The sequence below is a fragment of the Euprymna scolopes genome, chromosome 13 (genome assembly GCF_053919585.1).
Source record: "Euprymna scolopes isolate OS-2025 chromosome 13, ASM5391958v1, whole genome shotgun sequence".
Classification (NCBI taxonomy): domain Eukaryota; kingdom Metazoa; phylum Mollusca; class Cephalopoda; order Sepiida; family Sepiolidae; genus Euprymna; species Euprymna scolopes.
Genome location: NC_136494.1, coordinates 47,117,084 through 47,144,789, shown reverse-complemented (window position 1 = coordinate 47,144,789; position 27,706 = coordinate 47,117,084). Strand labels below are relative to the sequence as shown.

The window sequence follows — 27,706 nt, the reverse complement described above, 5'->3', positions numbered from 1 at the left end:
GCCACCGGGGGCACGCTGCACCACACAATGGAGTAGGGGTCGCGTGACTGGGAGGAACACTAGTAACAACATTGTGGTGGGAGGAGTCCCGAGGCACATTCTTGACGTCAGACCAGTTGAGGGCGAAGCAGTGGAGGGGAGTGTGCAGCCACAGGAGGAGGACGAGACACGTAGAGAGAGTAGAGAGAGGCGACCGCCACAGTGGATGAGAGACTATGAAATGTGATCTTGAGATCAGGGAGGCATGTGGTTAGAAGCAAGAAAGAGAAGTCTTACCGTGGGTGCTCAGCGAGTGAGTACAGGCGAAGAAAAGGAAGAACAAACATGGCGGCCAGCATTTTTATTTCGTCCATTCTCGCATAATCTCGTGTGTGCGTGAAGATGGAACCTATAAAACGATGTTCATTTCTGGGTGCTGGGAGATGATTCCCGACCAGCCAAGAGAGAAGAGACAGAGGACTGTAGCGATAATCTTTCTTGAACATTCCGTTTGTGTATTTGAGGTGACCCCCCCCCCCTCATTCTACGTCAAATAGCTTTTTAAATAATAACGTTATTATTTCAGCATGGATTACTCTCTGCATGAGTACCAAAAATTCTTGTTGAAAAGTGATCAGAGACCACTGGAATTTATTTTCAAACCAAGAAAAGAACTACTGAAAGTTACAACATCGAGAATATTATGTTGGGCGATTAGACTGGCATTCGACTTTGATATTGAGCATGTTAAAGGGAATATGATACCACACGTTGATGCTTTATTTAGATTGTGGTTTTATAGAGAGGATGAGGACAAAAACAACGAGGAATTTGAAGACATATTCCTGCACCTTGTAGAAACCAATGTAATATCTGTAGATAAAATGGCTACTGAAACTACAAATGACCCAGTGTTAATCAGAGTAGTGTTGAGGATAAAAGAGAATTGCTGGGGAAATTGTTCAATGGCTGAAAGACCATTCAAAGAAATAAGACATAAACTGACTATAGAAAACAGGGTAATATGTAATGGAGACTTGGTAGTTCCCCCAGAAACACAGAGGATACAGGTTATAAAAAGTGTACACGATGATGTACATTGTGGAGTGGCAGCTATACAAAGAAGATTAAAATTGGAAGCATGGTGGCCGGGGTACTCAAGAGATGTAGAAGACTACGTAAAAAGATGCAATAAATGCACAGAACTCAGGAATTTCAAGCAAAAGAAAATACATGTGTGACCCCGAGAATCAGAACCATGGAGCAGAGTACACATGGATAATGCCTATGTTAATGGGATAGAACTAATATTCAGGTTGGCCTGAAATGGTGAGAGTACCTGATAAAAAAGTACCACCGTAAAACAAATATTAAGAGTAATATTTTCGAGAAATGGGATACCGAGAACATTAGTATCTGATAACACACCAGAATTTGCAGATGCTGATTTGCATGAATAGCTAAGAAAACTAGGATGCAGACCTTACAAGACCCCTCCCTACCACCCTCAAAGTAATGGGATAGCGGAAAGGATGGTCCAGAAGGGCATAAAAGCATACTTGCAACAGAAGGAGAAAATCAATGCTTTCCTATCAAGACTATTACTAAGTTATAGAACAATTCCAGATGCAGGTAGGCCAGAAAGTCCATCTGCCTTAATGGGCAGACAATTAAGATCCCCTTTGACTATATCATATGCCACAAATCAAAAGCTGTGGTACAAAAGAAATAGGAATATGGAAGCTGTGACAGCAGAATTTATTATACTGAAAGAACATAATACTGCAATATTAAATAAAGAAAATGGGAATAGTGTTCTAGCTCATGCTGACCAAATAAGATCCCAAGGAGAACAATTGGATGAGAAAATGCCTTCAGAGCTGCTCACTATTAACATAACAGAAGAGTTAATGCAGAATGAGACTGTGGATGAAGAAGTAGAGAGGGACAAGTTAGAAGAGGAAGAAGTAGAATGAGATAAATCTGAAGAGGAAGATCAGTGTATGTAAGAGGAACAGTTCGATCATAGGGAAAGACGTGGTAGATCAAGATCTCCAAGGAAAAGGAGAGAGATAAAGGAAGATATTCAGGAGGGTTACAGAAGAAGTAGAAGAAGTACTCACGGCATAAAGCCACTCCGTTATAGGGAGATGTAGTGATATGCAAATTAAGTATAATTTGCATATGAGCAGATAGCTCATATTTATAAACCGACACCAACTAGAACAGGTGGGCTTGCTTAGCATTATACATGACATATCACATGTCACAGGTAGTTGATAGACAAAATCCAAAAATTAACGATAATAACACTGATAAACTAAGGTGTGACCCTTCAAAGAAGGTCCCATTTTTTATTGAAAGTTGTTTTTTTACACTTACAACATCTCCAGCAAACTTTATCTAATTTGGCTTTTGATTAAGCCTGCATGGACATACGATGCCCACATCAACAAAACTTGTTTTGGACAATTAATTTTTTGGCTTGACAATATTGTACAGCCGAATCCTTGAAAATATTTTTTAATCAATCAAATCTTGGGTGTTCTAATGCAGTAGCCATTATAATAACAATTCTGATTTCATTTATCAGTGTCTCCCTGAATAGAGATGGGATTCATTTCCAGAGGAGTTCCCTCAATCCCAGATCCCAACCAGGAGCAAAGATCAAGGGTTTTTCTAAGGATGTTGGTCTGAAAGCCACCTAAAACATCGGGAATACGTAGTTTTTTCAATTATCCTTCCAAACGACTTGATACTACTCCTAGCGTACCAACTACAACTGGGATTATTTGTGTTTTAACTCCGTGTATACGGCTTATCACCCAGGCCAATGGAGCATAATTGCTCCACTTCTCATTACTAATTTGCAATTTTTTTACCTTGGGAAAAGTTTAGTCTGCCCCTGCCCTGTCATTATTTTAGTTATTTGTGACTTTTAGCCCCTCCCACCACCATTATTATTATTATTATTATTATTACTACACCATTATTATTATGGGATATTTCAAGGAGACTCGTTATCGCCACTTCTTTTTGTAATGATAACGATGCCACTGAGCATCCTCTTGAAGAGAGAAAAACTGGGGTATAACTTTGGATCTGGTGACAGACCCCTCAACCATCTACTGTTTATGGATGATTTGAAAATATTCGGTAGAAATGAAAACGAAATGGAGAGGCTGGTAGAACTTGTGGGGACATACTCAGAAGACATTGGGATGAAGTTTGGGATTAGTAAATGTGTGGTGCTGGTGATGAAAAGAGGAGTAAAGGTTCATTCGAATGGAATAGTGCTGCCAAATGGAGAAATCATGAAAGAAATAGAAGATACAGGATATAAGTATTTAGGAGTGCTGGAGGGTATAGGCATCATGAACAGAGAAATGAAAGAAAAAGTCAGGAAGGAGTATCTTAGAAGAGTGAAACTAATTGCAAAGTCGAAACTGTATGGAGGAAATATAATGAAAGCGGTAAATGCATGTGCAGTCAGTGTTTTGAGATACAGTGCGGGAATTTTAAAATGGTCTGACAAGGATTTGTATGCCATGGATATCAAAACAAGAAAAGTTTTAGCAATGTTTGGTATATTTCACATTCGAAGTAGCATAGCAAGGCTGCATCAAAAGAAGAAAGATGGTGGGAGAGGATTGAAAAGTGTAAAAGATTGTGTTAGAACCGAGAAGATGTCGTTGAAGGCGCATGTGGTTAAAAGTGGAGAGTGGACGCTTAAGGTTGTGGCCAATGAAGTGGAGGTATGTGAGACCAAGGCTGATTATGTGAAACGTATGGATAGAGAAAAGGCAGAGGAATTGGCTAGGAAGAAAATGCATGGAAAGTTCTTCCAGGATATAGCAGAAGTGGCTGATGAAAGATCATGGCAATGGCTTAGAGCTGGGTATCTGGCTAAGAGTACAGAAGCTTTTGTTTGTGCAGCACAAGAGCAGGTATTAGGAACACGATTGTTCAAAAAAGTGTTTCTAGGAGAGGAAATTGCTGCAGAATGCCGGATTTGCGGTAAGACCTTGCAGCAGAGTGTAGCGCATTGGCCCAGAGAGAGTACCGCAAAAGACACGATCGCATGGGACTCCGGATATATTGGAAGATCTGTAAGAGGGTTGGGGTGAAGTGTGCTGGAAAATGGTTTGAGGAGGTGCCTGATGAAGTGAGGATGGCAATGTAGAGGTATGGTGGGACAAAAGTGTCATAATGACCAAGCAATTGGAACATAATCATCCGGATTTGGTCATCATTGAAAAAATCTTTAAAAAACTGGCAGATTGTAGACTTCTCAGTACCCTGGGACAGGAATGTGAGAGAAAAGGAGAATGAGAAGTGGAGCAATTATGCTCCATTGGCCTGGGAGATAAGCCATATACACGGAGTTAAAACACAAATAATCCCGTTCGTAGTTGGTACACTAGGAGTAGTATCAAGTCATCTTGAAGGACAATTGAAAAAAACTACAAATTCCTGATGTTTTAGGCATCCTTCAAACCTCTGCAAATATAGGAAAACCCTTCATCTTTGAAGCTCCTGGTTTGAAGCCAGGATTAAGGGAAATCCTCTGGAAATGAATCCCATCCCTTTCCAGATAGACGTTCATAAGCAAAATCAGAATTATTATTACTACTATTATTATTGTCATTATTCGTTCAAACAGTTCCAATGCCTTTATTCATCTATAGCTGCTACCCTGCAAAGTGTCATAGAGTTGGGAGATATCCTGATTGCTTGTTAAGGGAAAGACAATACTTATTTGGAAGGATCCTGCAAAGGGAACAGCTGCCAGCAATTACAGACCAATTACATGTCTACCACTAGCATTACGATTTTTTTTTTTTTTCTTTTTAGATAATTGCTATTTTATCAACTTGCATGGAAAGACTATGTAAAAGATGCTTAAAACCATTTGAATTATGCAAATACCATTAGGAGGTCAAAAGAATTTTAAGTGCCAAAATTTAGGCTTTTCCGTGGACATTTTTCTTTAGAAAAAGTGGGCTAAATTACAGACCTCAGCATTTCAAGAAATTCGGTAATTTCATCACCATTTATTTATTTTTCAAGATATTGTCATGAAACTTGGCACTCTTATGTAAAATTGTGTGATCTTTCTGATTATGCAGTCAAATCTGATGTATCTCTTTACCATAAGCCATGAATTATAAATTACTAGCCTGGATGCCCAGCATTTCCCGGGTGTTTGGAGGTGTGTGTTGAGCAAAAAAAGTGGTAGTAGGCAGGCCGACTCGAACCCGTATCGCGAAGGAGGAAAAGAACGTGAAAAAAACGCATCGTCTATGCTGTTGCGTCCATTACCAAACCGGAAGTGGCAATGGTTTAAATCAAGGCTAATACATCGAAAAGAGATGATGACTTTCGAAAATATCAGCGAAAAAAAAACCGACCCCTCTTTGTAGAAAAGTGCTCAGCTGAGAGTGGAGGAATGAATGTTTTTTAGCCAATTTTTCAATATTTGTCATCCGAATGGTCGAACTTCAAAACAATACCGATCTCGTGAAAATCCGTCACCTCTTTCGAAAGTTTTAGGCAGACATACAAACATGCATACATACATTTAAACAAACAAGTGAGATTTATATTATACTAGCGAGGGGTACCCGGCATTGCCCGGGTGTTTGGAGGTGTGTGTGTGTGTGTGCGCAGGAGGGGGGGGGTAAAAAAAAAAGTAAGTATGAGGATCAAACCCGAACCGTTGAGGGAAAGTTGTAAATTAAAGTGTGAAAAAAAAAACAAAAAAAACGTGCGACGTTAACCATTGCCCCACCGCGAGATGCTAACGGAAACACGTTTCAATTTATTTAATTACTTGGATGAATCCAAATAATTGAATAAATTCAAACGGGTTTCCGTTAGCATCTCGCGGTGGGGCAATGGTTAACGTCGCACGTTGTAATGAGTTAATGAGGTCAAGTTTAACTGCGGGATTTTTATTTTCCCAAGATGTTATAGGAAAAAGACTAACCCACATGCGGCGAGCGACAAATGTTGAATATTTATCTTCCCGAAATCGAGCAAATTAAAAAACAGGCGAGCTTCGTTGTTAACTGTGAGATATTACGATTTATATGTGATATAAAAAGTTTTAAAAAGTTGTGAAGCGAGTGACCGCTTCTCTGAAAGAAGCCTTTTGTACAGAAAAAAGTGAACACACATACATACATACATTTTCGCTTTTATATTTATAGAAGATGTACAAATTTCAATTTTTTTTTTTTTTTTTTTTTTTACTGGTGCCTGGGATCATATGGTGGGTGTCTATTCATGAACAAAACTAAGTATTATAGTGGTATTTAAATATAGCTTTATTGAGAGCAGGCATTTTCTTGCTTCCTCACCAAAAAAGAGCTTAATCTGGGGTGTAGCCATTGAATGCCTAAAGAGCATTCATGGCCGGTATTTACTACTCCTCTCAAAGAAAAAAAAATTGAGTAGCTATGAATTAATCCCAGAAATAAATCGAAGAAAATTTTTCATATAGCTTTTGGATTTTTTTTTTTTTTTTTTTTACAAAGACATAACCACTTATCAAGGCACAAAGACCACTCGAGGATAAGGGTTAAGAGTGTACAGTAGTCAATTGGACAATATAATAATCGTTAGTAATAGAAATTCGGTAAATTTGTTAACTTAAGTGGAACGGCTCATCAAGAACTTGTAGTCAGCTGGAAAACAGGAAAACGGAAGACACTTCCACAGGCGTGCAGTTCTAAGAAAGCTTTGTTCATGGAATCTACGTTTAGGTTTAGGCACAGATAAAGAGTGGGGGGAATTATTGATAGTGTTTTCAGCTAGATGAATGTTTCTTGTGAAAGTTTGGCGAGGGGGGACCATAGACTGAAGCTCAGTCGAACACTTTTCATGAAAATAACGATAAAGCAGAGACAAACTCACAACATCTCTTCTGTGAGATAGAGGTTGCAGCAAAGAGAAAACGACATCTCCCACCAGGCCACGAAGTCTATTTTGATCTCTATCAAGGCAGGACAAGTCTTTTCTAGCAGCTCCTGCCCATATGTGGCAACAGTATTCCATCCTTGGACGTATCTGGCTCTTATATAGATAGAGAATTGCATCAGCAGTGAGATATCTACTGGATTGATAGAAGGATCCGACCATTTTTCCAGCGACCTTGGCAACAGATTTGATGTACATATTTCATTTAAGATCAGGAGTAAAGGTCAAGCCCAGAAGCCTGTCAAAACTTGAGGCCTCCCCAAGACAAGAGCCATTCATTTTAATTGATGCCAGATGGGGATCAGAATGTTGATGATGTAAAGATAGAAGCTTGGTTTTAGATGCATTAAAAGTAACCAGCTACTCCTTTCCCCATTGTACAACGTGATCAAGATCAGAGGAGAGAGAATCGGAGAGAACTTGGTCGTTTACTGTCTTAGATGTGCTACCATAGATGGTAGTGTTGTCAGCAAAAATATCTACGAATGATGTAAGGATGTGATTTGGAAGATCATTAATGTAAATCAGGAAAAGAGTTGGGCCTAGGATGGACCCCTGAGGGACTCCAGCATTAATACTGTGTTTCTGATTTTTGCCCATCAACAACAACTCTTATGAACCTATCAGAGAGAAATGATTTAATAATTGAGAAGACATTTCCAGCTATTCCATAGCTGGAGATCTTGTGAAGTAAACCTTTATGCCATACCCTATCAAAGGCCTTTGATATGTCAAGAGCAATTGCCTTAGAAAGGTTGCCTCTATCAAGAGATTTGCTAATCCTATGAGATATAATTGTAAGCACATCTGCTGTAGATCTAGCAAAACAGAAACCATATTGTGTGTCACAAAGGTTATTTTTGCTGAGATGGTTGATTACTTCTCTATTTAATACAGATTCCAGCGACTTACTCATGACGCACAGGAGACTTATTGGCCTGTACTGAGAGGGGAATGAACGATCACCTGAATTCTTAAATACAGGACATACTGATGAGATTTTCCAGGGTGATGGGAAGCACTTCTTAAGACGTTTAATTAATTAATAGTTACTCTTCAAATTTCTTCAGCAGTACAACCAGGAGCTGCCCATGCTGGATGCTAACACAACAGGACTTCCCGCATATTATGCATCTTAATGCATCAATATGGAAAAATTATCATATCTAAGGAGATTTATTTTTCTTGGTAACCCTATTATTGCAAACTTATTTTTATATGTATTAAACACACACACACACACACACACACGCATATCACTTAAAGATGTAATGATTTTATTTTGCCTCGAGAAAATAACCACATTGGTTCCCTCTTAACATGAAAATTCATTATTATGAACTTTTTGCCTTTTCTTCGAGACACACATAAGCAAAGACTGTCTTGTTACAAAAACCTTGACGTTGAAATAATTTGAATTACTTTTTCTTAAACAGGCTAATAAATGTTATTTTATTCCAGTACAGCGATCTTTAGTTCTTATTCGAGTGTTGTTATTTTTCCGAAGTCATTCATGCTTTTTAAATTTATGTGAATGTAGATGTGACTTGGTATGACCCTTCTGTATATCAGAGATCTCGCTAAATTTATCTTTAATGGCCCCAGTGATACTCTACCATTTTTGACTTATAGATATCCCTGAACCTGCAACATCAATCAAAGGATTCTGACTAGGAATTGGTGAATGCCAGTCCTATATAGAATATACCATCTTCATTCTGTGACAAGTAGGTATACGATAAAGTGTTTTGGCAATTTTGACTATTGTCCACAAGATGGCGGCCACAAATTGATGAAAAAAATGAAACGGAACGCAAATTTTATTGAAATGAAATCAGCAAGTCGATTGTATAGCCTAGCAAGAAAAAAAGAAAAACAACAACAATAAATAGTTTCTTTAAATAATTACACAATACTTTCACGTTTATTTTTGGTAATCTCAGAATAACAAACGATGCAAAATAAAATTTAAAAAATGGGTGAAACAATAAACAAATGTTACCAAAGGCAAGCTAAGTTACTTTTTTTACCTAACTAGATAAGTGTTTTTATTCATTTATTTACATTTTTTCACACTACTTTTATTCTTAAGTCAAAAAAGTATATAAGTATAGGTCATTATTAACACCATAAGTTAAGATTTTGATCCTCTTCTGTTGAAGGTCAAGTAGTACTAGTAGTTCACATGAAAAATATGGGAGTTGAGTCACTGGCTCAGTAGGAAAATTGGTCTTTGTGGTTCTTCCATTCTGCAGTTTGAGATTCTGCTCCATTTGATGATCCAATTTTTGGTGGGGTCTTCTTTCCAGACTTTCAGGATCTGAGCCTGCAAGTTTTTTTTAGGCAATCTGCTGTTTCTTAATGAGGTCAGGTCTTATATAGACTCTGCTGTGGATCTTGTTGGTGCTGTTATATAATTCTTTGGCCCTAGCTAATATTTGTTTTCATTAAGAGAATCCAGCTCAACTTTTAGTAGTCTACTATTTCCCCTGTTGAAAGATCCTAGGCGAGTACCCTTGTTTATCTTTACTGTCAATTTTAATTCTTTCTTGATCATTTCTTGGACAGCTTGGGTGTCCTTGTCAGGGGTGTCAGATTCCAGAAAATTAAAAATAATCAATTTCAGCATCCTTTGTTCTATATCTTCAAGCACTTTCAGTCCCTTCCTAAGGCTCCGATAAAAAAAGGAGATTAAAATTGCTTTGTTTGCTATTTGGGAAGATAACATGATTTTTTTAGTTATTTCATTTCATTGTTTTGTTAATTATGCAGAGACAGGAACATGAAATTTAACTTTTATTGTATCTTTTGTTTATGAAATTGTAATGTGAAACTACAGTCCTATTTGAAAAAAAAAAAAAAAAAAATGTTTCTTAGTTTTTTCATTTCATCACTTTGTTTGGTAATTATGCATAGAAAGGATGATGAAATTCAATTTTTATGGTATCTTTTGTTTGTTAAAATGTTATGTGAAACTACAGTCTAATTGAAACAAAAAAACATTTCTTAGTTATTTTATTTCATTATTAACATATTCATAACAAGTACAGAGTAGTTAAAAATTCAAATATGCTTATTATTAGTTGTTGTTATCAGCAGTCAGGTTGTTGTTATCTTTTTTTCTTGCTTGGCTGTAATTTCATTTCATTAAAATTTGTGCCCCGTTCCATTTTTTTTTTTCATCTGTTCACTATCTTGCGAACTACTTTTAGTCAAGATTGCCATTTTTTTTTCTTCATTTTTGTTTATCGCCACAAAGTCCAATCTGAATAAGCACCTTTTCATTTCATTTCTACACTTCCAATACTTGTACAGAACAGTGTACAAGTGATATTTGCTCAACAGTTTTTGTAAAGTAGTGAATTAATTAGTAGTATTTTAGGGATGTGCAATTTTTTGTGTAAAATCGCCAACATTTTATGCACTATCAGCCACATCATCATTTTGTGTCTACATGTAATTGTGTTTACCGTTTACGGAAGGCCCTAGTTGCTTTATCAGGGATGCAGTTTTTTTTTTTTTTTTTTGGCATAGTTTCTGTTAATTTTATTAATTAGAAACCGCCGTACATTTTTTTGAAAATAGATGCTAAAATTAAGTTGACCCCCCCACCCCGAAATTATTTTAACAATTAAAATACTTTTAAATTGGAGTTGAATTTGCTTTTTTATAATTGCCAATCATCATTTTTTTATACTACATGAAAGTATTTGTGTATGTGGGTGTGCTTGATTTGGAAACACTCGTCCTCTTTAATATATGTGCTCTAATCATATCTTTGCCCCCACTACTGCTAGAAACGATGCCCAAATGAACTCTGAATACACTAGTTTGCTCATGCAACAAAACCTAACACCCCTACGGGCAATAAATTAAAGAAAATGTGTACATAGAAAAACAGCAAAAATTGAATATGCAGTCAAAAACAAACATGGCGAGCAGTGAAAACAATACGGAATACATTGGATAATAAAGGTCTTAATATTATGAAAACTACTTGTCGGTGACAATTTTACATGTGATATTCCTTGAAAACAGATGTGAATTATCCCTAAAAATTAACTTTGGTGCTTATGCACTTTTGTTACCACGCTATTTTTTTTTAAGGACTATTTTCAAGTTAAATTCAAGTTTTAGGATATCTTATATATTAAATTGTTAAGTGAAAGTAGAGAATAGTTAGAAAACACCCTCCTCTCCTCATGTTAAGAATGGCTTTCTAAATATTAATGTTATTGTAGCACGGTAACAAAAGTGCATAAGTGCCTCAACTCTTTAAACGTAAGTCATTGGCTGTTACTCTAGCGCATATTGACCACTAATTATTGTCCTTAGATTGACTGATAAATGAAAAATCATTTATATAAAAGGGGGTGTGCAAGGTCTTGTCGGGTGGTTCCAATATGGTGGATCGATTTATTGTATTAGAAACTGTGCACATACCCAAGTATATCAAAGAAGTTTTCCTGTTAATTCAAAAATTGTAAATGTCAAGTGACAAAACTCTGTATTGAAAAAAAAAAAAAAAAAAAAAAAAAAAAAAATTCGTCCAGGCAAAACCTTTGTAAATGTCAGGTGACAAAACTTGAAGATAACCATAAAAAAAATAAAGTAGTAGCGTTCGTGAGTGTGTATGTGTACAACTCACCTAGAGCCCACATCATGACCAAACCTGGTATCATGATGATCCCAACCTAGGGATGGTGTACACCATTTTTCAAGGTCAAGATCAAAGGTCAAGGTAATAGCCTATGTATATATACTCTTACAGCCCACACCAGTGGATCGATCATAACCAAACCCGGAATGATGATGGTCACCCACCTAGAGACGGTGCACACCATTTTCCAAGGTAACGGTTAAGGTCATAGCCTCTCTCTCTCTCTCTCTATATATATATATATATATATATATATATATATATATATATATATATACACTCTTCTACAGCCCACACCAGCGGACCAATTATGACCAAACCTGGCATGATGATGGTTCCCTACCTAGCGATGATACAAACCATTTTTAAAGGTAAAGGTTAGGTATGGGCAAAAAAATGAACAAATAAAGATAGGGAGGGGGGTCCTAGTGTTGAAAGCTGATTTATCATTTTTTTTTTTTTTTTTGTAGGTTTCCAACTACTTTTTGATTGTATTTGAAAGATTAAAGACTAAAGTTAATTTCCTAAAGGAAAAAATATTTGTACATGTGAAAAAAAAAAGCTATGAAAGATGTTTTAATGATGAGCTAACCAATTCAGCTAAATTTTGAAGTTAAATAAATTCATTGCAAAAATCCTTTTAAAAATAAATATTAGTTTTCTGAGTCTATTTCAAAGATAATTAGTAAAGTAAAGTCCTAAAATATTGAATTAAATAATATTAAAAAAAACACCTTGTTTGTAAAAAAAATAGCTTAATTAGCCCCCCAAAAAAGCAAGTAATTCTGCTGTTCGCCAAAACGCAACAAATAAAGTTTTGTAAACATGATTATACGGAAGCCCAAAATTACAGCTAATCGAAACGCTGTTTCAAAATGAAGTCATAATATTAAAAGGAGGGAGGGGTGCCAGTTTTCCTTTTTTCCCCCAGACGTGCATCCATACATTCCTATCCTGAACATTGTATCATTTTTATCATTTTTTTCATTTAATTATTTGTTTATATTCCTGTTTTTAAATTAATTTTTTTTTAAATTATGGTTCAAGATTATATAAAAATTATGTTACGCCGAAAGTTTCACATTCATGTGAGCAAGGAAATTATTAAAATCTTGCATATAAAAATTATGCGAAACCTGTAATTAAAAAAAAAAAAAAAAAAAAAAAAGTAGAAATATTTTTGTGTGAAAATATTGAATAAACACTGCTTAATTCAATGGTAGTTTGAGAAATTAATTTTTCTTCGAGTTATATCGAATTCATTAATAACTTGACTTGAGGAGCTTTTTTCGTAATGTTCCTGTAAAAATTAAATATTTTTTTAAAAATTGCTATAATCTACGATACTTTATTTTCATAAAAAAATAAAAAAAGCAAAATCAAATACATTCATTTTTTTTACTACAGAAAATCATAACTTTAGTAAAGGTATTTTTATTTAAACAAAATAATACATTTCCACTAGGATTTAAATAAAAATAATGGGTTCATTATATTCCGTGATCATTACTTTATAAATACTGAAAATTTCATTAAAGTTAAATATTTCTGATTTTTGGTGAATTTTTAAGTAAAGGGAGGGGTCAAAATGTTTATACATTTTGAGCATCGGCATTCATTTTGCACGTACATAGTAAAGGTGAAGATCAAGGTCATAGCCTATGTATATATACTCTCTTACAGCTACACCACTGTCACTGTACTGAACATGACCGAACCTGACATGATGATGGTCTCCGATCTAAGGATGGTGCATACTATTTTTCACGGTCAAGTATGTAGGGGACTAGGATATATAAATACCCCAATCCTGTTACAAAAGAATAATGAAACGAATGGGAATTGAAGGAAACAAAGACTCAAGTAATGGATAAGATAAACGTTGTTTATTTGCTGTTGAAAGAAATGAACATTTTAGTTATAACATGTCCGCGCGTATGTAACCAATGTCCGTTGCAGGACTGGTGTTGTAGCAAGAAAAGGAAATGTGTTTTCATCTCAAGTTTGGGTCACTATTGTTTGTTCGCGCGTGGGAAGAGAAATAAATGTTGTAGGAAAATTGAGAATCCAGCGTGTAGGCAAGGAAGAGGATATTAGAGTTGTCATCAGTTAGTAGTCAGCTACGCGAAGGTGTTCTTAGTGACCAGTAGTAGATGGAGAGAGAAAGAGTGAGAATGTATACATACAGTCTTTAGCTCGTGCCCCATACATAGTCACAGGGGTGTTGACGACGCGCGAGCGTGCGCCTCCTAAAGGGGAGGCGGTTGGTTAGCCCAACCTCTCAAGCCGAGAGCTACTAGTCCTAAAAAGAGGATTAGAAACAGCTTATCTCCATGTTTTATACTCGCTTCTGGAGTGTCTTTTGCGCATGTGTATTTCCTTAGAAAGCGGAAGTGACGTCGTCCATGTGTGTGTTCGTGTGTGTGAGTACATGTGTATACGTAAGCGTGTGTGTATATATACGTGAATGTGAGTGTATGTACGCGAACGTGAATATGTGTACATGTGTGGACGTGGGCGCGTATGTTTGTGTGCGCGTATATATATGACAGCTTGAAATATGAATGTGTTTTTGTGTTAGACTTGAAAAAGGCTCGTACAAGTATCTTTGCCGTGTTGCCTGGGTGTTTGGAGGTGTGTGTTGAGCAAAAAAAAAAAAAAAAAAGGGGTGGCAGGCAGGCTCGAACCTGTACTGCGAAGGAGGAAAAAGAACGCAAAAAAAAAAAAAAAAAAAAAAAAAAAGTGACGTCTTGGGTTTGTATTACTGTACACAGATTCGAAAAAGTTGTCAAAAAACAAATATATAACAAATAAATGTCATCAAAGGCAAGATAAGTTACTTTTCTACCAAACTGGATATAATTTTCGTGTTTTTATTCAATTTAACATGTTTATTCAGCTCGAAAACCATACAGTGTTTAGCGATGTATTGGAAAATTCAAAATGGCAGCCGATTCTCTCTTTAACACGGTAAGTTTGGAAAAAGGTGTAATAAATAATAAACTAGACAAAATACTGTTAGAAATTCGCTCAATATATGTTACACCGTGACATAACTTGACATATATTCGGTGGTTTTTAATAGTATTTTGTCTAGTTTATTATTTATAACACCTTTTCCTGAACTTACCGTGTTAACGAGAGAATCGGCCGCTATCTTGAATTTTCCAATACATCGGTAAACACTGCATGTTTTTTGAGCTGAATAAACATGTTAAATTGAATAAAAACACGAAAATTATATCCAGTTTGGTAGAAAAGTAACTTATCTTGCCTTTGATAACATTTATTTGTTATATATTTGTTTTTTGACAACTTTTTCCAATCTATGTGTACAGTAATACAAACCCAAAATGTTTTTACCCAATTTTTCGATATTTGTCGTCCGAAGGGTTCTGCTTCAAAACGATACCAACCTCATGAAAATCCGTCGCCTCTTTTAGGCAGATATACATACATACATACATTTAAACAGATAGGTGAAATTTATATTATTATATAAATCTCATAATCAGAAGTCGGCAAATTCCAAGCCAAATACGAAAAAGGCCTGCTTAAATTGTTAAAAGGCTAAATTCGCGAAATTTGGCTTAAAAACCGTCAAGTGTTTCTAAATTCAATCTACTAGAATGTTGCATTAGAAATTGATCACTAGGTGTATCAGAAGCGGTCATTAAAAAATGACGTGTAAGAACTAATAATTCAACTTACCGAAGCTTATAACTACTTGAAAAATAGAAATCAAACGCTAATTTTTTTTTTCAATTAAAAGAGCAAAGACCAAATTTAAAAAAAAAAATAACAGGTTTAATAGCAAAGTATGCAATATTTGTTTTTGTTTTTTTTAATCGGTTTTCTTTAAAAAGATTTGAAGAAAAACGAAATTTAACTTACGTCGATTATAAAAAAAATCGATATAAATTCTAAAAATCACTTACCTATAAAAAATACTATTGAATGTTTAGTTCCATTCTTTATTTATCCATATTTATATTATAAAATCCATTTATTTTTTTGAATAAAAGAATATTTTAAACGCCTATTTGAAAATCCCGCCATGACGCAAAAATTTTACGTTTTTATCAAAACCGGAAGTAGTTTTTTTTTTTTTTTGGCTTGAACTACGGGTGGACAGAAGGAAGTAAAAACTACACGTTTGCATTAGCCGTCTAGCCTTGCGCGTAAAAAATTTGTGCCTCCATATCTGAAAACTAGTCACATTTTACTTATAATTTTTTGCCTTTAAAAAAAAAAAAAGTTGAATTTTTTTTTCTTTTCTCAAAGAAATACGAGTTTTTGAATATATTTAAATATCACTTTATGAAGTGAATTTTTTTTTTTAAATATCTAAAACAAAAAAAAAAAAAACCCAAAAAAAACCAACGTGGTTAAAAAAAAAAAGGAAAAGTTTTAAACTTTTGACTTTACTGGTAAATTTGCACAAAACTATTCTTTTTTTGTTGTTTTAAATTTGAACATATTTATTGATCTTATCTTCAATATGTGATATGTAAAACTTTGGTACATAAATTAATTATTAAAATTTTAATATACATTTCAAAATGGGGGGGGGTGAATTTAAAATAAAACGTTTGTTTAAAATATTATATTCAGTTTATTGGAAAGAGCATAAAATATCACATTGACCCTGAAAATATCGTAAAAATTTAACCAATAAAATAATTGAATTTTACGAGTGAAATTTTTTTTCAATTTTTACACTTGAAAAATATATAAAAAAATTTTTATATATTTTTCAAGTGTAAAAATTGAAAAAAAATTTCACTCGTAAAATTCAATTATTTTATTACGTAAAAAAAAAAAAAAAAAATGGCTGCATGAAGGCGCGTCCGGCACTTTGTAAACACTGTTTTTTTTTTAAATAAAAAAAAATATTTCTATTATTTTTCAAACAACTTTAATAGTTTATTTTGGAAATATATTCCATAAAGAAACCCAGTTTTAAGAGTTTTTTTTTAAATATTTTTTTATATTTTATTCGCAGCTTCGTGAGAGGTGTCAAAAATCCCCCCAAATTCTGTTGATCACCTCCCCCCTACAAAAATGTAAATATTGACATTTTTTATTTTAAAAAAATATTTTATAAATAAATATTTTATAACCTGGTACATTAGCGTCTAATCGATAATAATCCGATGAAAAATTAATTAAAAAACAAAAAAACTTTGTATACTTCAAGATACCGAGTTACTTCTCTTGTTTACGATCACTTTTTTCCATGAATCATGAAAATACGTTCTATTTGCAAGAATATTTAAATAATTGCAACATGACAATTAAGTAGATAACATTGCTTTTAATTGAAATTGACCTAAAAATATATATATATATATATATATATAATATAATAAATAATAACTTCTTATTGTTCGTTTGTTTTTAATGAAGACTCTATTTTTCAAACATCGGATTTCTCTAAAGAAGAACCAAAACATGAAATTTTTGAATTTTCAGCAACATTTGTTTTAGGTTTTCCTTCTAGTAGTGATTGCTAAACAAATTTAATGAAGAGCCCTACCAAAAAAGAAATCTCGTCATGCAAATCCGGCAAATGACATTTTCAGTATAATTTTCAAAACATCCCGACGATCACAACGGAAGAGGAAGAAGTAGTACGGAAAGCATGTCGAAATGCCAGCTCAGTTTTGATTATTCTTTTCACATGCGACTATAAAATTGTGCGTGAAGTAATGACATGAATCTTTCCGTGCATTATTTGAATTTTCAATTAAAATACTTGTTCGACAGTCTGTAAATTAACAAAAGTGATTAAAGAGGAATGAATGAAAGAGAATGGAAGAAAAAAAAAGCATGAAGCATTTAGTATTTACATACCAAGTAGTCGTAACAATAGTCCACCAATAAAAAGCCCTGTCCAGTACAAGAAGTTCCTACACAATGTTGGTCACAGCGACAATATGGTGGCTGATCTGATTTAGATCTCCGTGTATTATATTTAGTAGTAAAAATTGTTGCAGTTTGACACGACTCCACCAGCTGATTAGAATAACTGAATTTGATGGCGAGGTTGGGAAAGCGCTTTTTCCTGAACATTTAAACAAAATTCTTCTCGTTCGGCTGTTGTTAATACTTTGCTTTTTTCATACAGAACGTATTATTGCCACGGTGATGAGGGAAGAAAATCTTCATCTTTTTTATAATGATCAGGCAATGTGCAGCGACAATAATGTCACTAATTGATGTAGGAAGAGAAATAGGTCGATAATGTCGATCTTATTGTTGTTGTCTTTCCGTCCTAAATTACTACTAGTAGTAGTAGTAGTAGTAATCGTTTTTAGTAGTAAAGTTTATTTTGAAGTATAAAATCTTTTTAAAATTAATTATTCAAAAAACATTTTAAAAAAAAAAGTTTTTTTAAGGAAAAGCTAAAACTGGAGCTTCAAATGTCTTATCAATTATGAAAATCGATTTTTCATTGAGAAACATTTGTTGCCGTTGTCATTCGTCTTGCTAATCACTGCTTGAAAGCAGTGATTTAGGGAAATAAAATAGCAAGTATGTATCTTTGGAAATAAAATAAAATAACAAGTATGTATGAGTTTTCCTGATGCTTGAAAGTCTGTGGTGTGACAATGCCATTAATTGTTGTGATTGTGTGTACACTGAAAATAACCCATTCCTAGATCACAGCAGCGAGCAGCATCGATGTCGTCGTGACAAACGTAAAGAAGTGTACTAATTTTAAAATCACTTTTTTTTTTTTTTTTTTTTTTTTTTTTTTTGTATACATAAAATCAGTGATAAACAATTCTATTTTACCATGATATGATTGGAAGTCTTTATTTCACCAATTAATTTGCCTTGTTTCTTTGTTGAGCAGAAGTCTTTTTCTCCTCTCCAGTGGCCAGTGGCGTCTTCAGGTAAAAGACGTCATCGTCGTCGTCGTCCGTGACTTTCCGAATGAATCTTTCATGTTTATTTATATTTTATAATTTATAATTTACTACAAAATAATGGTGTCGGACAAGTATACAAAATGTGGATACATCTGTGAAAGCCCGGATTAAAACCCGCGGCCTAAAACAAACTTCTCAGCCTCACAACACACACACACACATATATATATATATATATATATATATATATATATATATATATATAGAGAGAGAGAGAGAGAGAGAGAGAGAGAGAGAGAGAGAGTGCAATGCAAAAATATTGGATACATTACATTTTTTTTCATAGGGTTCAAGATTTTACCTAATGGCAATTTGGTCAGTATATTCCTATTACTTTTTTTTTACTTATATTTGGGTAGTAATTACAAAATCAAAGTCTAGAAAGTTTGTATTTAAGGAAAAATATAAATTAGCAAACGCAAAAAGTATTGGATACATTGATTTAATATTTGGTTGCAACTTAAGTTGAAAAGCTATAATAAACATCCATATGAAGGCTTTGAACTTTGCTGATTTCAAAAGGCGAAGAATTAAAAGATACATCTGCCTTACTTTTAATGCTAGGTTTACTTATGGTGTCTTTTACATATATTAAAAACCCTTCCCAATACTTTGCTGATGAGGAAATTTGTTTGTTAAAAACACTATATGTAAAAATTATTGTCCGTGGCTTAATGTCTACCGCAATAAAAACATTGTTTTCCGAAACAATCGTACAAATTATTGATTTTGTTGTTGTTCCTTCTTGTGAAACGGATTTTTAATTTAATTCTAATTTGAATTTTAAATTATCAATCACATTACTGTGTGTGTATATATATATATATATATATATATATATATATATATATATTATAATATTTTTCGCAACAGGTACGACTTTCCCCCTTTCCAAAGAAGTTTGAAAAGGAGTCGCTATAAAGCCTTACAGCGATCTGTAGGTAGAGGAAGTACAGTCATTTGGTAAAGAATCAAAGGAAAGACGTCAGTTGCACACGCCTCTGCACGATCCTTCAGAGAAAATTCTCTGCGAATCCAAGTCCCAACCGACGATTCGACCTTTGCCTTTACCTCCAACCAATTCTTATCCAGCTGGAAGCCTGGTCCAAACCATACTCCGAGAATCTGTACCGGGCCATCAGTCCAGACAAAATCGCCAGGAAGGGTGTTGATTCCTGACCAGGCTCCCAACTGCAGGTCAACGGACTTGCTGCGATTGACAATGGCCCCGGTAGCTTCTTCATACTCGCCGATCGCCTCCATCACCACTTTAATATCGATACATCGTGCAACAAACAAGATGACATCTTCAGCATTGCAGTTAAATGGGCTGGTAAACAGCAAAACAAAATAAAATAAATACAAGAAGCAAAAGTTCAGCTAGAATTCATCACTGTCAACTTTCTCTCTCAACTTCCAGCACATGTTCTCACCACCGCCTCTGCCAACAGGCATGTTATTAGAAAACTGACTCTATTTCATTTGCATATGTGTGCAGTGGAAGATGAGATCTCGTGAGATTCCACGAGACTACACCTTATAAATCCATTGCTGCCATCTTTAACTTCTCTCTCTCTCAGATCCTATCCGAAGGTAAGTTGTATAACCGCACAAGACACACACGTGCGGGCACTTTCTTCTTTGATTATTACATTCAAATCTTGTTGTATTTTGACCCGACACTTTGGACTCACATGAAAAAGAAACACAAAAAATACAAGTTGGAGAACAATAAAAGAGTATTTAACACAAACGTAAAATACAAACGTAAAATAAGTAAGTTGCAAAACAATTGCGTTTGCGGCTTTTTAAGAAGTCAAAAAACAGTTATTTTAACGTCTTGAGATTATTGATTTTAACGTCTTGAGGTCCTTTCAAGTTAAGAAGTAAAGAGATGGAATAACACGTCTTTTCTCCACTGATGTTCGTACGAAAGAGGGCGTTTAAAAAGAGTCTTTAGTCCCGCTTAATAAATAGGTTGCTGTGATTGGTCGATGAGCGGCACCTTTGGCCAATGAGACAGGGCCTTATTTAAATTGTAAGGAAAGGGAAATAAGATGAAATGGGAGGTAACTCTAGTGTTTTTTATATTCTCCCAACAATAACAAAAAATGCGACGAATGAATGTCATGTCCCTTTAGGACTTAATATTTAAACATAAATGCTTAACAAGAGCTAATAGCTTGCTTAAATAAAATTTTGGGCATTATTATGGCCCGATTACAAGAATGTATATGTAGTTTTTAATAAAAAATTTTTTTTTTTCTCTCAGGCCTGATTACTATGATTACTATAGCCTGATTACACAGTTTTAATACAGAATTTTTTTTTTTTTTTTTAATCATACAGATATTCTGGATTAGGTTTCTTGATTTGTAAGTAACAAATTCTTCTGAAACATCTGCTGGTCCCATGTTAGGATTCTTACTGACTTCAGTAGAAGAGAGCACGCTTTCATCAGATTCTACTTCAGCTGGAGTGTCAGGAAAATAGTTATGAGCTGAGTTGTCTTGGGAAACAAATGCTTGAGGCTATGTATTTCCACTGCACAATCACCTCTTTTTATTCAAGCGGAATGAACTTTGCCATTGCTCCCACTAAACAGTTCAATAACTCTGCCCAGTTTCCAGAAAGGTCTAGGCTTGGCAGGATTCTTTATGAGAATCACATCATTTTCCTTGATTTTATTGTGGAACTCAATTTCATGCTAATCCTTGCAACTTTCCCTTAGACTCAGCAAATATTCCTCATGCCACAGGTCTTTGAATTTATAAGTCAATTCTTCTCTGTTTTCCAAGGTACTTACAAGTAGAGATCTTGTGACTGGTTCTGTTTCAACTAAACTGGGGTTGTCAGCTTGAAAGGAAAGTTCAGAGTTTATTTTAGGATGAATAAAACAGTTAAAATAAATCTGTAGGTCAGAGGTCTGGAGTTCACTGCCCTTTGGACGTCTGATAGAAGGGTTAAGAGTTTAAAATAACCGATTTTGGATCGACCTAATGTTTTAAACAATCATGATTTTATTACCCTGATTATTCTCTCCCAAGTACTACCAATACAAGGGGAGTAAAGAGGTATGTTTATGTGCATGATAGCAGAGCTGGTAAATGCATTATTGAAGTCATAGTTCTTGATGTGATGTTTAATTAGGTTGCCACCTAAAGCAGCATTAAAGGAACGTGCATTATCACTGTATATATGAGTGTGTACTCCATAAATATTAGAAAAACAAATTAATGCGAGAATGAAAGCTTGAGTGCTCATATCCGGCACAAGCTCAATGTGAATAGCTCTCACATTCATACATGTGAAAATCAACAGATACATTTTTGTAGACTTTCCTTCTCTTTGTACTAAGATGTGACCCGTGTAATCAATATCGGTATGTTGAAAGGGATTTATTAGCCTAACTCTGTGTTTCAGCAGATTTGTTAACTTGGGGTATTTAAAAGCCAAGCTATTGAATTCTTTACAAGTATAGCAGCTCGAGATTACAGACTTCACCGACTGCCTTGCTTGGGGAAGCCAATATCCAGACAACCTTAATTTTGTTATTGTCATGCCTATGCCCAAATGTCTGCACCGATGATGGCTATCCAAAATTATTAATTTCGTTAGTGGATGTTGTTTGGCAATCAAAATTGGAAAGACTAAATTATAGTCATATCTTGAATTGGCAATTCTGCCATCCACTCTTAAGATCCCGTCGGATTAAGATTCTTAACCAGCAAGGGAATCTTCTTATCAAGAGGGTTCTTCAGATGAGCAATCTCGGCGTCAAAGGCTTGTGATTGCATCACTTTAATCAAGTAAATTCTAGCAGTCTGTTTTGGATTAGATTGTTTCTTCACTCATTTACATTTATTCACAAATTTGAATACAAAGGCAGTGGCATGGCATAACTTGTCAAAACTCGAGAACCTGTCAAAGGGAATTAGCGGTTTACAAATAGCTTCACCTATTGTACTATGAAAAACATTTTCCACGTGTCGCTGGTTTTCCGGACACAGGCAGCTCAAGGTACTTGTAGGCCAATTCTATGGTTCCTGAACTAGCCATGCAGGTCCATAAGTCCATAAGTTCAGTTTCTCTTTAAATTTTTCCAGGCTGACACCGCAAGAAAGCAGATCTGCCAGGTTTTTCGCAGAGGGGACATATTTGTAGTGAATGTCCACTCCAAATTCTTTAGTAAAATTCTCTTTCATATCATGAATGTCTCTTATTCTATTCCTGATATATAGGCTTTTTGCCTTCACATTGTCTGAGAGAAGCCATGACAAAACGACTTGCGCATCCACAGAAACTCTCAAGAAATATCCCAAGTTAACAATTGCTCTCAATTTTAATATTAGAGTATGTTCTTAGCAACATGCTTAAAGCTTTGAATGCAATGTATACAGCAAGCAATTCCATCATTGGCAAATTTTTTGCTTTCATTGGTACTACTTTATATATTATATGGGATTTCCCATTTTGCACCCCATAAATAACAAACCCATATGCCAGTGGTGAAGCATCACAGAAGTTATACAACTTCAGTGGACTGTCACTGTCTACAGCCTGTCGTGAGAAGGACAGATTCTTCAAACCAGAGAGATCCTCAGCTAAATTTGACCAGATTATCATTATGTCTGTTGGTACCTTTTGATCCCAACTCAATTTGAGCAACCATAATTTTCTGAGAAGGATTTTCGCTTTAACTGTTACAGGAGCACAGAGTGATAAAGGATCAAATATTTTTGCTGTCTGTGCCAAAATATCCCTTTTAGAGAGTATATTTTCCTGAATTGAAGTGTCAGAGATGCTGATAGTATCTGATTCAGGGTAGTATTTATACCCAAGAACCTTTTCATACTCACAGTTATGTTGCACAATACTACCATCCTCAATCACGATTTATCGTAGGACTCTATAATTGGAATTACACGACCTCAGCTGGAAATTTCCCTTTTGCAGTCAATGCACTGCATTTTTATAAAGGCTGATTATCTCCTCTGAAGAATTGCTTGTCATACATAGGTTGTCAACATAAAATCGACTTTTCAACGTCTTAGCACATGTGTCATTTGGAAAGTTATGTGATGCTGCAGGACATAATTTAATATAAAGGGGCTTGCACTGAAGCCAAATATCAATGTGCAATAACGATAACAAATCAACTTATTTTCATCTTTCACAAAACAACAAAATCTATTTTTATCTTCATCAGACTTGAGTCTTATCATAAGAAAGGCTTTTCTTATGTCACCTAGCAGAACATATTTATCAGTGATGAATAAAAGTAAAAGTTCAAGCATATTACTCAACATATTAACATCCGGGTAACATGACTCATTAAGAGAATAACCACCTCCAGCCTTTGAAGAACAACTAAAAACAGGTCTTATTTTGGTAGTCAAGTACCGGGGTCGAGCCGCCAAATTCCGGTATTAATTTAAGGTCATACTTGTCCCCCATTATGCCAAAATAGCTTGCAGTTAAATGGGCTGGTAAACAGCAAAACAAAATAAAATAAATACAAGAAGCAAAAGTTCAGCTAGAATTCATCACTGTCAACTTTCTCTCTCAACTTCCAGCATGTGTTCTCACCACTGCCTCTGCCAACAGGCATGTTATTAGAAAACTGACTCTATTCCATTTGCATATATGTGCAGTGGAAGATGAGATCTCGTGAGATTCCATGAGACTACACCTTATAAATCCATTGCTGCCATCTTTAATTTCTTTCTCTCTTAGATCCAATCCGAAGGTAAGTTGTATAACCGCACAATACACACACACGCAGGCACTTTTTTCTTTGATTATTACATTCAACTCTATAAGCATACACAGACACCCTGGCACATTTGCCACCAGGTAGAGCTATGCCACTCAGGACTAGTCTAGCTGCCTTGTCCCTTAACTTGCGAAGGAAGGGCTCCAACGCCAGGACAGATAACAGAGACAACAGCGGACAACCATGGTGCACCGACCATGAGACCCCAAAGAACTCTGACAACCTACCGTTTACTTGCACTGCTACCGCAAGATTATAATACAGAACAGAAATTCACTTGCGGAAGTCCGAACCAAAGCCGGGGGTCTCTATAATAGATTCCAAGAAACCATAGTCGACCCTATCGAACGCTTTGGACTGATCTAAATTGATCAGCATGGCTCCTTTGTCATCTTCTAAACCCTCTATAATTGTGTTCACCAAGTGCAAGTTGTTTTGAATTGATCAACCCTTCACAGCATAGTTCTGATCCAGTTCGGTTTGCAAGAATGCGGGACAAAATCTTCAACTCTGTGTTTAGCAAAGTGATGGGCCTATAATCATCTATTTCCTCCCCACTATGCCGCTCTCTTTTCTTCAGTAGTGTAACCACTCCTTTGGTAACTCGCCCACAGATTAAACACATCCGTTAGAAGAGGAACAAACATGGGCGACAGCCTTGAATACAATTCGTAGGGCAGACCATCGAGCCCTGGAGATTTGTTATAGCCTACCTGCTTCAATGCAGTAATGACCTCACACTCACAGTTAGCTGCTCGGGCTGCAGTAAGGCGGGGTGAGCTGGCTAAGTAGCTGCCAAACTCCTAGCCGTGAAGTCTAGGTAGTTGAATGAAGCGCTCCTCCAAATGTTGCCGAAACCCATTGCAAATCTCTTGAGTAATGCAAGAGTACGGCCTTCCACGTTTTTCACTTTCCGAATGTACCCATCCGAGCTGCGTCTTAAAATGCCCTTACGCTCAACAGCGTCAACGTTCACGGCTTCATCAGAGACTCTTTTTAACCTAGTCCTAACTACTTGACCTTCATAACGCTCGCTAGCCAAGCGATTAAGGTCCCCCTTAACTAATGCTATCTCTAGGAGATCCCCACCAGCCACCACCAACAGTCTTTTGGGGCTGCTGCTTCTGCTTTCTATATTTTCCGGGCGGTATGCCCCTTCGGTTTTAAGTGTTGCTTCCCCATTTGGGGAGTCATCCTTTGGGAGAGTTATCATCTCCTTGAAAGGGGGGGGGGTCTCTTTTTTCTCTCTTCCTGTATCTGTGTTTTCCATGGTCAGTTAAGGTGTATGGTAAAAACCCGAAAAATCACTGTTTACTGACGTGGGGACAGCATCCAAAATGGAGAGCCGACTTTGGCGCCAAAAAGAAGTGGAGATAGAACTGAGAGAGAGAGTGGGAAGTTGGTGGAGGGAAGAGAGAAAGTGTTTCCGACCCTCTCGCGGGAAGATCATAAATTATCAGCTTGAATGCCCCTGCGAGGGGGGAGAGCAGAGAAAGACAGACAAAGTGAGAGTGCAGACAGAACGCTACCCAAAAAAAACGCTCAGAGTTTTCCGGGCACAAGAATGTATATCTTGGCAAGAAGGCCAGCAAGCTGATTTGATTCAATTCAGCTTTGCTTATTTATAAGAAAAAGACAAACAAACACTGGAAACCCGTTTTATTTTTAAAAACTCGCTCAAAATAAATGTAGAGACAACAACAATTTGCAAATCATAGATTACAATCTAGGAAGTATATAAAAAGTTCTAAAATATAGTACCCCCCCCTCCGAGAACGCTGGCGACAAAAGCCTCTGCAAGACATACAAAAACATGCACGGCCGTTGACATGCAGAAAGTGAAAGAGTTAACACAGCAGAATCATGCACTTAAGTTTGGCTGGAAGCCAGTTCTTTCTGCAGTGGTGAGGGAAATCAGCTCCCCCAAGAAGGGGGAGCTCTGGCAGTGTCTTAATGAATAGCAATTGTCTGATATGAAGGGGTATTCCCCACAGTGATCCAAGCTGATTGCCTTCAACACCTGCTGGCCATGAAGGCCAGCGACTCGATTTTTTTTTTTTCAAATCAGTTTCACTTTTATACAAAAAAGACAAAGAAACATGCAGAGAGGAAAAAATAGCACAAAAATAATGTGTAAAAGTCACTCAAATAAAAGATAGACATGACCTCCTTTTGTAAATTGGAGGTATTATTATCTAGGGAGTATATAAAAAGTTGCAAGAATTATATTACAGATTATTGTATCAACTTTATGGGAGGTGTTGATTTCTTCATGGGCGAGTAAGGATTCCTTTTCTCCTCATTGGCTTCTATCAGTAGGTAGAGGAGGAAGGCGTTTTTAGAGGATGGGTTATTTTCATTATGAAAGTCTTCTTCATTCAGTTAGGAGCACATTGACAGTAGTTTCATCATCAGAAGGTATTCGTATATGAGCATAGAATTGGTATCTTACAACTTAGATGGAGTTACAGGAGAATCAAGCCTACAGTAGTACGCTTGATTCTTCTGTAACTCCAATGTGATTTCTGATATATATTTGGTTCGGTTTTGCCTAAGGAGGAATCAAAGTACTGAAGGTGGATTCACAGATTATTGTGGCACTGAAGAAAGATCCTTCCCTGAGGTAGACAGAAACTGAACAATGCCACCATAAGGGAAGCACGCCCAAATCTTCCCCAGTTGACAAAGTGTCTATGATACCTTTAAGATAAAGCACCTTCCTGGAAAATTTATGCAAAGGGAAAGCTAGAAGTGTTTGTGATCAGGGTTGCAGAGTTGGATAGTAAAAGTCCGACTCCTAGAATTCCTAGGATGCCGACTCCGACTCCCGACTCCGACTCTGACTCCTTGACTCCTATGTGAAAATCTATTCTGCAGATCCATATACCAGCCTCCCACATCTATTCAGCATTTTATAATTACTTTTCATGTATATCATTTTTTATATTTAACATTCACTTGTATAATAAATATACTCACATATACACTCAATCAGCTGTATTTATTTATTTTTTTTACTCACGTTAACTCCTAACAAAGCATATCACCACTTGGGCGTAAAAGGCTACTGTTTGGGACCATATCTAGGAAAGATTAACATTATGTTGGTTTATGTAGCATTTTAACATCTGCATATCAGTACAACCAGTGAAGCAGGTAGCAGGAAGAGACTTCCAAAGTCTAGGGGGTGCAAGTGCAATGAGTTCATCAGAACACATTCCATTAAAATATTTGTCACAGTGATGCAACATTGCGGCGATGGGACAAGGGCTGGAGCTTAGTTGATAAAGTGGGACGATTAGATTGACAATTCTTTTTTGGACTTTATCATGTGACAACAATACTCCATGCATGGGCGAATCGTGGCCTTGT

General features: G+C 35.8%; 1 protein-coding gene across 1 annotated transcript in view; it reads right to left on the bottom strand.

Moving 5' to 3' along the window:
- Positions 1 to 18,520, bottom strand: part of LOC145292008 (uncharacterized) — a 313,669-nt gene extending 295,149 nt beyond the window's left edge. Inside the window, exon 1 of the mRNA XM_080137997.1 lies at positions 17,477 to 18,520. The gene's annotated coding sequence lies outside the window, so the exon portion shown is untranslated. The remainder of the gene's footprint in view (positions 1 to 17,476) is intronic.
- Positions 18,521 to 27,706: the final 9,186 nt, after the last annotated feature.